Raw genomic sequence first — 14874 nt, forward strand, 5'->3', positions numbered from 1 at the left:
CTGAGGAAATGCGGGATGACAGATTCAACTCTGGAGTCAAACATAGCCCGGAACTATCGCCTTAAACTGAGTTTTAAGCCTGGTGCCGATAAAAAGAAAGAAATTAGCCTTAGATCGGGCAAGCCGTTTGACGGGGGAAAATGAGACCCCCTAGGCCATCTAGGTGGTCGCTGGATGCTGTGCAGACATCAGCAGCTGTTCATTTCATGCCCTCACGTCTCCTCGTTAGTATAGTGGTCAGTATCCCCGCCTGTCACGCGGGAGACCGGGGTTCAATTCCCTGACGGGGAGGTTAAACCTTTTCTGGATTTTTTTTAGTTCTTGACAAATATTCTTGAAGATTAGGCTGAGTCAAGTAGGGAATGGGTGCCAAGAACTGACTCTTTAAGAAAAAAGCACCGGCAACGCTAGTCATCGTACAATATTTGTGCACAATTGCTTACATTAGGCGGCCGGTCCACTTTATTGAGTCCCCCTCAGCACCATTTAGTGCTCCTGTTGTCTGCGAAGTCCAAATTGTAACCCTGAATCAGTTCCTCTTCTGACCCTTTGTATCATGTTACATGACGAGTAATGATCACCTGTTAGCTTTATCCCTAATTATAACTCTCACTCTTTCCCTGCATCTAACCCTAGCTCTAATCCCATCATTAACCTCGGTCCGGGCACACGCGTGAACCCTTACTCTCATCTCAGCCTCTCCTGGTGATACATCACACCTGGGATCGTTTGCTCCCTGTGGGCTGTGGGAAATTTGCTACCAGCACGCCCTGGAAGTGGGGCTCATTCCGCTGCAACGGGAGGTCTTCCCAGGACGCGTCACAGCTCAACGCAAGAGCTCCTGGGTTTCGAAGGCTCTTGCAGCAAGTCTTCACAAAGCAGCAGGGAGCGCCGTTCCAGATGGGAAACTTGAGACTGGATGTCCAGAAAAGCAAGACGTCAGAAGCGAAACCTTTTTCCTGCAGGGTGTGGCATACCATCCGCTTGCTCATTGCGACAGAGGTGGCACTAATGAAGGAAGAGGTCAACGTTACGTTCTTCTTTAAAATGCAAGGCCAGGAAAAGTGGCAGCGGTGGGATTTGAACCCACGCCTCCGAAGAGACTGGAGCCTTAATCCAGCGCCTTAGACCGCTCGGCCACGCTACCTCCCTGCTAGTCGCCGAAAGCGGAACTTGACCCGTTGCCCGGCCCGCTTTAGTGCTTTGCCTTTTCTCCTTGGAAAGTCTGGAGACAGGCAGTGGAAGGGCAGGCAAACTGTCAGGTGCGCAGAGGAGGGGAGACCATGAGGCAAGGTGGGAGATGGGGGCAAGAAGTGAGAAAAAAACTAATCGCAAGCTAGGGCAGGATTCGGAAAGTGAAGCCGAAAAGGGGCTTAGCATGCAGCCCAGGGGTTTCTTTGACTGTCCTAAGCCCACAGGGACTTTGCCGTCCTCAGCTCATGAGACTTGAGATGGGTAGCTTGATTTGCTGAGGAAATGCGGGATGACAGATTCAACTCTGGAGTCAAACATAGCCCGGAACTATCGCCTTAAACTGAGTTTTAAGCCTGGTGCCGATAAAAAGAAAGAAATTAGCCTTAGATCGGGCAAGCCGTTTGACGGGGGAAAATGAGACCCCCTAGGCCATCTAGGTGGTCGCTGGATGCTGTGCAGACATCAGCAGCTGTTCATTTCATGCCCTCACGTCTCCTCGTTAGTATAGTGGTCAGTATCCCCGCCTGTCACGCGGGAGACCGGGGTTCAATTCCCCGACGGGGAGGTTAAACCTTTTCTGGATTTTTTTTAGTTCTTGACAAATATTCTTGAAGATTAGGCTGAGTCAAGTAGGGAATGGGTGCCAAGAACTGACTCTTTAAGAAAAAAGCACCGGCAACGCTAGTCATCGTACAATATTTGTGCACAATTGCTTACATTAGGCGGCCGGTCCACTTTATTGAGTCCCCCTCAGCACCATTTAGTGCTCCTGTTGTCTGCGAAGTCCAAATTGTAACCCTGAATCAGTTCCTCTTCTGACCCTTTGTATCATGTTACATGACGAGTAATGATCACCTGTTAGCTTTATCCCTAATTATAACTCTCACTCTTTCCCTGCATCTAACCCTAGCTCTAATCCCATCATTAACCTCGGTCCGGGCACACGCGTGAACCCTTACTCTCATCTCAGCCTCTCCTGGTGATACATCACACCTGGGATCGTTTGCTCCCTGTGGGCTGTGGGAAATTTGCTACCAGCACGCCCTGGAAGTGGGGCTCATTCCGCTGCAACGGGAGGTCTTCCCAGGACGCGTCACAGCTCAACGCAAGAGCTCCTGGGTTTCGAAGGCTCTTGCAGCAAGTCTTCACAAAGCAGCAGGGAGCGCCGTTCCAGATGGGAAACTTGAGACTGGATGTCCAGAAAAGCAAGACGTCAGAAGCGAAACCTTTTTCCTGCAGGGTGTGGCATACCATCCGCTTGCTCATTGCGACAGAGGTGGCACTAATGAAGGAAGAGGTCAACGTTACGTTCTTCTTTAAAATGCAAGGCCAGGAAAAGTGGCAGCGGTGGGATTTGAACCCACGCCTCCGAAGAGACTGGAGCCTTAATCCAGCGCCTTAGACCGCTCGGCCACGCTACCTCCCTGCTAGTCGCCGAAAGCGGAACTTGACCCGTTGCCCGGCCCGCTTTAGTGCTTTGCCTTTTCTCCTTGGAAAGTCTGGAGACAGGCAGTGGAAGGGCAGGCAAACTGTCAGGTGCGCAGAGGAGGGGAGACCATGAGGCAAGGTGGGAGATGGGGGCAAGAAGTGAGAAAAAAACTAATCGCAAGCTAGGGCAGGATTCGGAAAGTGAAGCCGAAAAGGGGCTTAGCATGCAGCCCAGGGGTTTCTTTGACTGTCCTAAGCCCACAGGGACTTTGCCGTCCTCAGCTCATGAGACTTGAGATGGGTAGCTTGATTTGCTGAGGAAATGCGGGATGACAGATTCAACTCTGGAGTCAAACATAGCCCGGAACTATCGCCTTAAACTGAGTTTTAAGCCTGGTGCCGATAAAAAGAAAGAAATTAGCCTTAGCTCGGGCAAGCCGTTTGACGGGGGAAAATGAGACCCCCTAGGCCATCTAGGTGGTCGCTGGATGCTGTGCAGACATCAGCAGCTGTTCATTTCATGCCCTCACGTCTCCTCGTTAGTATAGTGGTCAGTATCCCCGCCTGTCACGCGGGAGACCGGGGTTCAATTCCCCGACGGGGAGGTTAAACCTTTTCTGGATTTTTTTTAGTTCTTGACAAATATTCTTGAAGATTAGGCTGAGTCAAGTAGGGAATGGGTGCCAAGAACTGACTCTTTAAGAAAAAAGCACCGGCAACGCTAGTCATCGTACAATATTTGTGCACAATTGCTTACATTAGGCGGCCGGTCCACTTTATTGAGTCCCCCTCAGCACCATTTAGTGCTCCTGTTGTCTGCGAAGTCCAAATTGTAACCCTGAATCAGTTCCTCTTCTGACCCTTTGTATCATGTTACATGACGAGTAATGATCACCTGTTAGCTTTATCCCTAATTATAACTCTCACTCTTTCCCTGCATCTAACCCTAGCTCTAATCCCATCATTAACCTCGGTCCGGGCACACGCGTGAACCCTTACTCTCATCTCAGCCTCTCCTGGTGATACATCACACCTGGGATCGTTTGCTCCCTGTGGGCTGTGGGAAATTTGCTACCAGCACGCCCTGGAAGTGGGGCTCATTCCGCTGCAACGGGAGGTCTTCCCAGGACGCGTCACAGCTCAACGCAAGAGCTCCTGGGTTTCGAAGGCTCTTGCAGCAAGCCTTCACAAAGCAGCAGGGAGCGCCGTTCCAGATGGGAAACTTGAGACTGGATGTCCAGAAAAGCAAGACGTCAGAAGCGAAACCTTTTTCCTGCAGGGTGTGGCATACCATCCGCTTGCTCATTGCGACAGAGGTGGCACTAATGAAGGAAGAGGTCAACGTTACGTTCTTCTTTAAAATGCAAGGCCAGGAAAAGTGGCAGCGGTGGGATTTGAACCCACGCCTCCGAAGAGACTGGAGCCTTAATCCAGCGCCTTAGACCGCTCGGCCACGCTACCTCCCTGCTAGTCGCCGAAAGCGGAACTTGACCCGTTGCCCGGCCCGCTTTAGTGCTTTGCCTTTTCTCCTTGGAAAGTCTGGAGACAGGCAGTGGAAGGGCAGGCAAACTGTCAGGTGCGCAGAGGAGGGGAGACCATGAGGCAAGGTGGGAGATGGGGGCAAGAAGTGAGAAAAAAACTAATCGCAAGCTAGGGCAGGATTCGGAAAGTGAAGCCGAAAAGGGGCTTAGCATGCAGCCCAGGGGTTTCTTTGACTGTCCTAAGCCCACAGGGACTTTGCCGTCCTCAGCTCATGAGACTTGAGATGGGTAGCTTGATTTGCTGAGGAAATGCGGGATGACAGATTCAACTCTGGAGTCAAACATAGCCCGGAACTATCGCCTTAAACTGAGTTTTAAGCCTGGTGCCGATAAAAAGAAAGAAATTAGCCTTAGATCGGGCAAGCCGTTTGACGGGGGAAAATGAGACCCCCTAGGCCATCTAGGTGGTCGCTGGATGCTGTGCAGACATCAGCAGCTGTTCATTTCATGCCCTCACGTCTCCTCGTTAGTATAGTGGTCAGTATCCCCGCCTGTCACGCGGGAGACCGGGGTTCCCCGACGGGGAGGTTAAACCTTTTCTGGATTTTTTTTAGTTCTTGACAAATATTCTTGAAGATTAGGCTGAGTCAAGTAGGGAATGGGTGCCAAGAACTGACTCTTTAAGAAAAAAGCACCGGCAACGCTAGTCATCGTACAATATTTGTGCACAATTGCTTACATTAGGCGGCCGGTCCACTTTATTGAGTCCCCCTCAGCACCATTTAGTGCTCCTGTTGTCTGCGAAGTCCAAATTGTAACCCTGAATCAGTTCCTCTTCTGACCCTTTGTATCATGTTACATGACGAGTAATGATCACCTGTTAGCTTTATCCCTAATTATAACTCTCACTCTTTCCCTGCATCTAACCCTAGCTCTAATCCCATCATTAACCTCGGTCCGGGCACACGCGTGAACCCTTACTCTCATCTCAGCCTCTCCTGGTGATACATCACACCTGGGATCGTTTGCTCCCTGTGGGCTGTGGGAAATTTGCTACCAGCACGCCCTGGAAGTGGGGCTCATTCCGCTGCAACGGGAGGTCTTCCCAGGACGCGTCACAGCTCAACGCAAGAGCTCCTGGGTTTCGAAGGCTCTTGCAGCAAGCCTTCACAAAGCAGCAGGGAGCGCCGTTCCAGATGGGAAACTTGAGACTGGATGTCCAGAAAAGCAAGACGTCAGAAGCGAAACCTTTTTCCTGCAGGGTGTGGCATACCATCCGCTTGCTCATTGCGACAGAGGTGGCACTAATGAAGGAAGAGGTCAACGTTACGTTCTTCTTTAAAATGCAAGGCCAGGAAAAGTGGCAGCGGTGGGATTTGAACCCACGCCTCCGAAGAGACTGGAGCCTTAATCCAGCGCCTTAGACCGCTCGGCCACGCTACCTCCCTGCTAGTCCCCGAAAGCGGAACTTGACCCGTTGCCCGGCCCGCTTTAGTGCTTTGCCTTTTCTCCTTGGAAAGTCTGGAGACAGGCAGTGGAAGGGCAGGCAAACTGTCAGGTGCGCAGAGGAGGGGAGACCATGAGGCAAGGTGGGAGATGGGGGCAAGAAGTGAGAAAAAAACTAATCGCAAGCTAGGGCAGGATTCGGAAAGTGAAGCCGAAAAGGGGCTTAGCATGCAGCCCAGGGGTTTCTTTGACTGTCCTAAGCCCACAGGGACTTTGCCGTCCTCAGCTCATGAGACTTGAGATGGGTAGCTTGATTTGCTGAGGAAATGCGGGATGACAGATTCAACTCTGGAGTCAAACATAGCCCGGAACTATCGCCTTAAACTGAGTTTTAAGCCTGGTGCCGATAAAAAGAAAGAAATTAGCCTTAGATCGGGCAAGCCGTTTGACGGGGGAAAATGAGACCCCCTAGGCCATCTAGGTGGTCGCTGGATGCTGTGCAGACATCAGCAGCTGTTCATTTCATGCCCTCACGTCTCCTCGTTAGTATAGTGGTCAGTATCCCCGCCTGTCACGCGGGAGACCGGCCCGACGGGGAGGTTAAACCTTTTCTGGATTTTTTTTAGTTCTTGACAAATATTCTTGAAGATTAGGCTGAGTCAAGTAGGGAATGGGTGCCAAGAACTGACTCTTTAAGAAAAAAGCACCGGCAACGCTAGTCATCGTACAATATTTGTGCACAATTGCTTACATTAGGCGGCCGGTCCACTTTATTGAGTCCCCCTCAGCACCATTTAGTGCTCCTGTTGTCTGCGAAGTCCAAATTGTAACCCTGAATCAGTTCCTCTTCTGACCCTTTGTATCATGTTACATGACGAGTAATGATCACCTGTTAGCTTTATCCCTAATTATAACTCTCACTCTTTCCCTGCATCTAACCCTAGCTCTAATCCCATCATTAACCTCGGTCCGGGCACACGCGTGAACCCTTACTCTCATCTCAGCCTCTCCTGGTGATACATCACACCTGGGATCGTTTGCTCCCTGTGGGCTGTGGGAAATTTGCTACCAGCACGCCCTGGAAGTGGGGCTCATTCCGCTGCAACGGGAGGTCTTCCCAGGACGCGTCACAGCTCAACGCAAGAGCTCCTGGGTTTCGAAGGCTCTTGCAGCAAGCCTTCACAAAGCAGCAGGGAGCGCCGTTCCAGATGGGAAACTTGAGACTGGATGTCCAGAAAAGCAAGACGTCAGAAGCGAAACCTTTTTCCTGCAGGGTGTGGCATACCATCCGCTTGCTCATTGCGACAGAGGTGGCACTAATGAAGGAAGAGGTCAACGTTACGTTCTTCTTTAAAATGCAAGGCCAGGATAAGTGGCAGCGGTGGGATTTGAACCCACGCCTCCGAAGAGACTGGAGCCTTAATCCAGCGCCTTAGACCGCTCGGCCACGCTACCTCCCTGCTAGTCGCCGAAAGCGGAACTTGACCCGTTGCCCGGCCCGCTTTAGTGCTTTGCCTTTTCTCCTTGGAAAGTCTGGAGACAGGCAGTGGAAGGGCAGGCAAACTGTCAGGTGCGCAGAGGAGGGGAGACCATGAGGCAAGGTGGGAGATGGGGGCAAGAAGTGAGAAAAAAACTAATCGCAAGCTAGGGCAGGATTCGGAAAGTGAAGCCGAAAAGGGGCTTAGCATGCAGCCCAGGGGTTTCTTTGACTGTCCTAAGCCCACAGGGACTTTGCCGTCCTCAGCTCATGAGACTTGAGATGGGTAGCTTGATTTGCTGAGGAAATGCGGGATGACAGATTCAACTCTGGAGTCAAACATAGCCCGGAACTATCGCCTTAAACTGAGTTTTAAGCCTGGTGCCGATAAAAAGAAAGAAATTAGCCTTAGATCGGGCAAGCCGTTTGACGGGGGAAAATGAGACCCCCTAGGCCATCTAGGTGGTCGCTGGATGCTGTGCAGACATCAGCAGCTGTTCATTTCATGCCCTCACGTCTCCTCGTTAGTATAGTGGTCAGTATCCCCGCCTGTCACGCGGGAGACCGGGGTTCCCCGACGGGGAGGTTAAACCTTTTCTGGATTTTTTTTAGTTCTTGACAAATATTCTTGAAGATTAGGCTGAGTCAAGTAGGGAATGGGTGCCAAGAACTGACTCTTTAAGAAAAAAGCACCGGCAACGCTAGTCATCGTACAATATTTGTGCACAATTGCTTACATTAGGCGGCCGGTCCACTTTATTGAGTCCCCCTCAGCACCATTTAGTGCTCCTGTTGTCTGCGAAGTCCAAATTGTAACCCTGAATCAGTTCCTCTTCTGACCCTTTGTATCATGTTACATGACGAGTAATGATCACCTGTTAGCTTTATCCCTAATTATAACTCTCACTCTTTCCCTGCATCTAACCCTAGCTCTAATCCCATCATTAACCTCGGTCCGGGCACACGCGTGAACCCTTACTCTCATCTCAGCCTCTCCTGGTGATACATCACACCTGGGATCGTTTGCTCCCTGTGGGCTGTGGGAAATTTGCTACCAGCACGCCCTGGAAGTGGGGCTCATTCCGCTGCAACGGGAGGTCTTCCCAGGACGCGTCACAGCTCAACGCAAGAGCTCCTGGGTTTCGAAGGCTCTTGCAGCAAGCCTTCACAAAGCAGCAGGGAGCGCCGTTCCAGATGGGAAACTTGAGACTGGATGTCCAGAAAAGCAAGACGTCAGAAGCGAAACCTTTTTCCTGCAGGGTGTGGCATACCATCCGCTTGCTCATTGCGACAGAGCTGGCACTAATGAAGGAAGAGGTCAACGTTACGTTCTTCTTTAAAATGCAAGGCCAGGAAAAGTGGCAGCGGTGGGATTTGAACCCACGCCTCCGAAGAGACTGGAGCCTTAATCCAGCACCTTAGACCGCTCGGCCACGCTACCTCCCTGCTAGTCGCCGAAAGCGGAACTTGACCCGTTGCCCGGCCCGCTTTAGTGCTTTGCCTTTTCTCCTTGGAAAGTCTGGAGACAGGCAGTGGAAGGGCAGGCAAACTGTCAGGTGCGCAGAGGAGGGGAGACCATGAGGCAAGGTGGGAGTTGGGGGCAAGAAGTGAGAAAAAAACTAATCGCAAGCTAGGGCAGGATTCGGAAAGTGAAGCCGAAAAGGGGCTTAGCATGCAGCCCAGGGGTTTCTTTGACTGTCCTAAGCCCACAGGGACTTTGCCGTCCTCAGCTCATGAGACTTGAGATGGGTAGCTTGATTTGCTGAGGAAATGCGGGATGACAGATTCAACTCTGGAGTCAAACATAGCCCGGAACTATCGCCTTAAACTGAGTTTTAAGCCTGGTGCCGATAAAAAGAAAGAAATTAGCCTTAGATCGGGCAAGCCGTTTGACGGGGGAAAATGAGACCCCCTAGGCCATCTAGGTGGTCGCTGGATGCTGTGCAGACATCAGCAGCTGTTCATTTCATGCCCTCACGTCTCCTCGTTAGTATAGTGGTCAGTATCCCCGCCTGTCACGCGGGAGACCGGGGTTCAATTCCCTGACGGGGAGGTTAAACCTTTTCTGGATTTTTTTTAGTTCTTGACAAATATTCTTGAAGATTAGGCTGAGTCAAGTAGGGAATGGGTGCCAAGAACTGACTCTTTAAGAAAAAAGCACCGGCAACGCTAGTCATCGTACAATATTTGTGCACAATTGCTTACATTAGGCGGCCGGTCCACTTTATTGAGTCCCCCTCAGCACCATTTAGTGCTCCTGTTGTCTGCGAAGTCCAAATTGTAACCCTGAATCAGTTCCTCTTCTGACCCTTTGTATCATGTTACATGACGAGTAATGATCACCTGTTAGCTTTATCCCTAATTATAACTCTCACTCTTTCCCTGCATCTAACCCTAGCTCTAATCCCATCATTAACCTCGGTCCGGGCACACGCGTGAACCCTTACTCTCATCTCAGCCTCTCCTGGTGATACATCACACCTGGGATCGTTTGCTCCCTGTGGGCTGTGGGAAATTTGCTACCAGCACGCCCTGGAAGTGGGGCTCATTCCGCTGCAACGGGAGGTCTTCCCAGGACGCGTCACAGCTCAACGCAAGAGCTCCTGGGTTTCGAAGGCTCTTGCAGCAAGTCTTCACAAAGCAGCAGGGAGCGCCGTTCCAGATGGGAAACTTGAGACTGGATGTCCAGAAAAGCAAGACGTCAGAAGCGAAACCTTTTTCCTGCAGGGTGTGGCATACCATCCGCTTGCTCATTGCGACAGAGGTGGCACTAATGAAGGAAGAGGTCAACGTTACGTTCTTCTTTAAAATGCAAGGCCAGGAAAAGTGGCAGCGGTGGGATTTGAACCCACGCCTCCGAAGAGACTGGAGCCTTAATCCAGCGCCTTAGACCGCTCGGCCACGCTACCTCCCTGCTAGTCGCCGAAAGCGGAACTTGACCCGTTGCCCGGCCCGCTTTAGTGCTTTGCCTTTTCTCCTTGGAAAGTCTGGAGACAGGCAGTGGAAGGGCAGGCAAACTGTCAGGTGCGCAGAGGAGGGGAGACCATGAGGCAAGGTGGGAGATGGGGGCAAGAAGTGAGAAAAAAACTAATCGCAAGCTAGGGCAGGATTCGGAAAGTGAAGCCGAAAAGGGGCTTAGCATGCAGCCCAGGGGTTTCTTTGACTGTCCTAAGCCCACAGGGACTTTGCCGTCCTCAGCTCATGAGACTTGAGATGGGTAGCTTGATTTGCTGAGGAAATGCGGGATGACAGATTCAACTCTGGAGTCAAACATAGCCCGGAACTATCGCCTTAAACTGAGTTTTAAGCCTGGTGCCGATAAAAAGAAAGAAATTAGCCTTAGATCGGGCAAGCCGTTTGACGGGGGAAAATGAGACCCCCTAGGCCATCTAGGTGGTCGCTGGATGCTGTGCAGACATCAGCAGCTGTTCATTTCATGCCCTCACGTCTCCTCGTTAGTATAGTGGTCAGTATCCCCGCCTGTCACGCGGGAGACCGGGGTTCAATTCCCCGACGGGGAGGTTAAACCTTTTCTGGATTTTTTTTAGTTCTTGACAAATATTCTTGAAGATTAGGCTGAGTCAAGTAGGGAATGGGTGCCAAGAACTGACTCTTTAAGAAAAAAGCACCGGCAACGCTAGTCATCGTACAATATTTGTGCACAATTGCTTACATTAGGCGGCCGGTCCACTTTATTGAGTCCCCCTCAGCACCATTTAGTGCTCCTGTTGTCTGCGAAGTCCAAATTGTAACCCTGAATCAGTTCCTCTTCTGACCCTTTGTATCATGTTACATGACGAGTAATGATCACCTGTTAGCTTTATCCCTAATTATAACTCTCACTCTTTCCCTGCATCTAACCCTAGCTCTAATCCCATCATTAACCTCGGTCCGGGCACACGCGTGAACCCTTACTCTCATCTCAGCCTCTCCTGGTGATACATCACACCTGGGATCGTTTGCTCCCTGTGGGCTGTGGGAAATTTGCTACCAGCACGCCCTGGAAGTGGGGCTCATTCCGCTGCAACGGGAGGTCTTCCCAGGACGCGTCACAGCTCAACGCAAGAGCTCCTGGGTTTCGAAGGCTCTTGCAGCAAGTCTTCACAAAGCAGCAGGGAGCGCCGTTCCAGATGGGAAACTTGAGACTGGATGTCCAGAAAAGCAAGACGTCAGAAGCGAAACCTTTTTCCTGCAGGGTGTGGCATACCATCCGCTTGCTCATTGCGACAGAGGTGGCACTAATGAAGGAAGAGGTCAACGTTACGTTCTTCTTTAAAATGCAAGGCCAGGAAAAGTGGCAGCGGTGGGATTTGAACCCACGCCTCCGAAGAGACTGGAGCCTTAATCCAGCGCCTTAGACCGCTCGGCCACGCTACCTCCCTGCTAGTCGCCGAAAGCGGAACTTGACCCGTTGCCCGGCCCGCTTTAGTGCTTTGCCTTTTCTCCTTGGAAAGTCTGGAGACAGGCAGTGGAAGGGCAGGCAAACTGTCAGGTGCGCAGAGGAGGGGAGACCATGAGGCAAGGTGGGAGATGGGGGCAAGAAGTGAGAAAAAAACTAATCGCAAGCTAGGGCAGGATTCGGAAAGTGAAGCCGAAAAGGGGCTTAGCATGCAGCCCAGGGGTTTCTTTGACTGTCCTAAGCCCACAGGGACTTTGCCGTCCTCAGCTCATGAGACTTGAGATGGGTAGCTTGATTTGCTGAGGAAATGCGGGATGACAGATTCAACTCTGGAGTCAAACATAGCCCGGAACTATCGCCTTAAACTGAGTTTTAAGCCTGGTGCCGATAAAAAGAAAGAAATTAGCCTTAGCTCGGGCAAGCCGTTTGACGGGGGAAAATGAGACCCCCTAGGCCATCTAGGTGGTCGCTGGATGCTGTGCAGACATCAGCAGCTGTTCATTTCATGCCCTCACGTCTCCTCGTTAGTATAGTGGTCAGTATCCCCGCCTGTCACGCGGGAGACCGGGGTTCAATTCCCCGACGGGGAGGTTAAACCTTTTCTGGATTTTTTTTAGTTCTTGACAAATATTCTTGAAGATTAGGCTGAGTCAAGTAGGGAATGGGTGCCAAGAACTGACTCTTTAAGAAAAAAGCACCGGCAACGCTAGTCATCGTACAATATTTGTGCACAATTGCTTACATTAGGCGGCCGGTCCACTTTATTGAGTCCCCCTCAGCACCATTTAGTGCTCCTGTTGTCTGCGAAGTCCAAATTGTAACCCTGAATCAGTTCCTCTTCTGACCCTTTGTATCATGTTACATGACGAGTAATGATCACCTGTTAGCTTTATCCCTAATTATAACTCTCACTCTTTCCCTGCATCTAACCCTAGCTCTAATCCCATCATTAACCTCGGTCCGGGCACACGCGTGAACCCTTACTCTCATCTCAGCCTCTCCTGGTGATACATCACACCTGGGATCGTTTGCTCCCTGTGGGCTGTGGGAAATTTGCTACCAGCACGCCCTGGAAGTGGGGCTCATTCCGCTGCAACGGGAGGTCTTCCCAGGACGCGTCACAGCTCAACGCAAGAGCTCCTGGGTTTCGAAGGCTCTTGCAGCAAGCCTTCACAAAGCAGCAGGGAGCGCCGTTCCAGATGGGAAACTTGAGACTGGATGTCCAGAAAAGCAAGACGTCAGAAGCGAAACCTTTTTCCTGCAGGGTGTGGCATACCATCCGCTTGCTCATTGCGACAGAGGTGGCACTAATGAAGGAAGAGGTCAACGTTACGTTCTTCTTTAAAATGCAAGGCCAGGAAAAGTGGCAGCGGTGGGATTTGAACCCACGCCTCCGAAGAGACTGGAGCCTTAATCCAGCGCCTTAGACCGCTCGGCCACGCTACCTCCCTGCTAGTCGCCGAAAGCGGAACTTGACCCGTTGCCCGGCCCGCTTTAGTGCTTTGCCTTTTCTCCTTGGAAAGTCTGGAGACAGGCAGTGGAAGGGCAGGCAAACTGTCAGGTGCGCAGAGGAGGGGAGACCATGAGGCAAGGTGGGAGATGGGGGCAAGAAGTGAGAAAAAAACTAATCGCAAGCTAGGGCAGGATTCGGAAAGTGAAGCCGAAAAGGGGCTTAGCATGCAGCCCAGGGGTTTCTTTGACTGTCCTAAGCCCACAGGGACTTTGCCGTCCTCAGCTCATGAGACTTGAGATGGGTAGCTTGATTTGCTGAGGAAATGCGGGATGACAGATTCAACTCTGGAGTCAAACATAGCCCGGAACTATCGCCTTAAACTGAGTTTTAAGCCTGGTGCCGATAAAAAGAAAGAAATTAGCCTTAGATCGGGCAAGCCGTTTGACGGGGGAAAATGAGACCCCCTAGGCCATCTAGGTGGTCGCTGGATGCTGTGCAGACATCAGCAGCTGTTCATTTCATGCCCTCACGTCTCCTCGTTAGTATAGTGGTCAGTATCCCCGCCTGTCACGCGGGAGACCGGGGTTCCCCGACGGGGAGGTTAAACCTTTTCTGGATTTTTTTTAGTTCTTGACAAATATTCTTGAAGATTAGGCTGAGTCAAGTAGGGAATGGGTGCCAAGAACTGACTCTTTAAGAAAAAAGCACCGGCAACGCTAGTCATCGTACAATATTTGTGCACAATTGCTTACATTAGGCGGCCGGTCCACTTTATTGAGTCCCCCTCAGCACCATTTAGTGCTCCTGTTGTCTGCGAAGTCCAAATTGTAACCCTGAATCAGTTCCTCTTCTGACCCTTTGTATCATGTTACATGACGAGTAATGATCACCTGTTAGCTTTATCCCTAATTATAACTCTCACTCTTTCCCTGCATCTAACCCTAGCTCTAATCCCATCATTAACCTCGGTCCGGGCACACGCGTGAACCCTTACTCTCATCTCAGCCTCTCCTGGTGATACATCACACCTGGGATCGTTTGCTCCCTGTGGGCTGTGGGAAATTTGCTACCAGCACGCCCTGGAAGTGGGGCTCATTCCGCTGCAACGGGAGGTCTTCCCAGGACGCGTCACAGCTCAACGCAAGAGCTCCTGGGTTTCGAAGGCTCTTGCAGCAAGCCTTCACAAAGCAGCAGGGAGCGCCGTTCCAGATGGGAAACTTGAGACTGGATGTCCAGAAAAGCAAGACGTCAGAAGCGAAACCTTTTTCCTGCAGGGTGTGGCATACCATCCGCTTGCTCATTGCGACAGAGGTGGCACTAATGAAGGAAGAGGTCAACGTTACGTTCTTCTTTAAAATGCAAGGCCAGGAAAAGTGGCAGCGGTGGGATTTGAACCCACGCCTCCGAAGAGACTGGAGCCTTAATCCAGCGCCTTAGACCGCTCGGCCACGCTACCTCCCTGCTAGTCCCCGAAAGCGGAACTTGACCCGTTGCCCGGCCCGCTTTAGTGCTTTGCCTTTTCTCCTTGGAAAGTCTGGAGACAGGCAGTGGAAGGGCAGGCAAACTGTCAGGTGCGCAGAGGAGGGGAGACCATGAGGCAAGGTGGGAGATGGGGGCAAGAAGTGAGGAAAAAACTAATCGCAAGCTAGGGCAGGATTCGGAAAGTGAAGCCGAAAAGGGGCTTAGCATGCAGCCCAGGGGTTTCTTTGACTGTCCTAAGCCCACAGGGACTTTGCCGTCCTCAGCTCATGAGACTTGAGATGGGTAGCTTGATTTGCTGAGGAAATGCGGGATGACAGATTCAACTCTGGAGTCAAACATAGCCCGGAACTATCGCCTTAAACTGAGTTTTAAGCCTGGTGCCGATAAAAAGAAAGAAATTAGCCTTAGATCGGGCAAGCCGTTTGACGGGGGAAAATGAGACCCCCTAGGCCATCTAGGTGGTCGCTGGATGCTGTGCAGACATCAGCAGCTGTTCATTTCATGCCCTCACGTC

At 51.4% G+C, this 14874-nt stretch overlaps 13 non-coding genes across 13 annotated transcripts; 4 read left to right on the top strand and 9 right to left on the bottom strand.

Moving 5' to 3' along the window:
* Positions 1–1065: 1065 nt before the first annotated feature.
* On the bottom strand, positions 1066–1147 carry TRNAL-AAG (transfer RNA leucine (anticodon AAG)). The gene has a single exon. It is a non-coding gene; the product is annotated as a tRNA-Leu (tRNA).
* Positions 1148–1687: 540 nt separating this feature from the next.
* TRNAD-GUC (transfer RNA aspartic acid (anticodon GUC)) lies at positions 1688–1759 on the top strand. The gene has a single exon. It is a non-coding gene; the product is annotated as a tRNA-Asp (tRNA).
* Positions 1760–2533: 774 nt separating this feature from the next.
* TRNAL-AAG (transfer RNA leucine (anticodon AAG)) lies at positions 2534–2615 on the bottom strand. The gene has a single exon. It is a non-coding gene; the product is annotated as a tRNA-Leu (tRNA).
* Positions 2616–3155: 540 nt separating this feature from the next.
* Positions 3156–3227, top strand: TRNAD-GUC (transfer RNA aspartic acid (anticodon GUC)). The gene has a single exon. It is a non-coding gene; the product is annotated as a tRNA-Asp (tRNA).
* Positions 3228–4001: 774 nt separating this feature from the next.
* Positions 4002–4083, bottom strand: TRNAL-AAG (transfer RNA leucine (anticodon AAG)). Its single transcript has one exon. It is a non-coding gene; the product is annotated as a tRNA-Leu (tRNA).
* Positions 4084–5464: 1381 nt separating this feature from the next.
* On the bottom strand, positions 5465–5546 carry TRNAL-AAG (transfer RNA leucine (anticodon AAG)). Its single transcript has one exon. It is a non-coding gene; the product is annotated as a tRNA-Leu (tRNA).
* Positions 5547–6922: 1376 nt separating this feature from the next.
* TRNAL-AAG (transfer RNA leucine (anticodon AAG)) lies at positions 6923–7004 on the bottom strand. The gene has a single exon. It is a non-coding gene; the product is annotated as a tRNA-Leu (tRNA).
* A 2849-nt stretch (positions 7005–9853) lies between these two features.
* Positions 9854–9935, bottom strand: TRNAL-AAG (transfer RNA leucine (anticodon AAG)). The gene has a single exon. It is a non-coding gene; the product is annotated as a tRNA-Leu (tRNA).
* Positions 9936–10475: 540 nt separating this feature from the next.
* On the top strand, positions 10476–10547 carry TRNAD-GUC (transfer RNA aspartic acid (anticodon GUC)). The gene has a single exon. It is a non-coding gene; the product is annotated as a tRNA-Asp (tRNA).
* A 774-nt stretch (positions 10548–11321) lies between these two features.
* Positions 11322–11403, bottom strand: TRNAL-AAG (transfer RNA leucine (anticodon AAG)). The gene has a single exon. It is a non-coding gene; the product is annotated as a tRNA-Leu (tRNA).
* Positions 11404–11943: 540 nt separating this feature from the next.
* Positions 11944–12015, top strand: TRNAD-GUC (transfer RNA aspartic acid (anticodon GUC)). The gene has a single exon. It is a non-coding gene; the product is annotated as a tRNA-Asp (tRNA).
* A 774-nt stretch (positions 12016–12789) lies between these two features.
* Positions 12790–12871, bottom strand: TRNAL-AAG (transfer RNA leucine (anticodon AAG)). Its single transcript has one exon. It is a non-coding gene; the product is annotated as a tRNA-Leu (tRNA).
* A 1381-nt stretch (positions 12872–14252) lies between these two features.
* Positions 14253–14334, bottom strand: TRNAL-AAG (transfer RNA leucine (anticodon AAG)). Its single transcript has one exon. It is a non-coding gene; the product is annotated as a tRNA-Leu (tRNA).
* Between the last annotated feature and the right edge of the window lie 540 nt (positions 14335–14874).

Source organism: Ambystoma mexicanum, unplaced genomic scaffold (assembly GCF_040938575.1).
Source record: "Ambystoma mexicanum isolate Mex_15411 unplaced genomic scaffold, UKY_AmexF1_1 Mex_scaf89, whole genome shotgun sequence".
Classification (NCBI taxonomy): Eukaryota; Metazoa; Chordata; class Amphibia; order Caudata; family Ambystomatidae; genus Ambystoma; species Ambystoma mexicanum.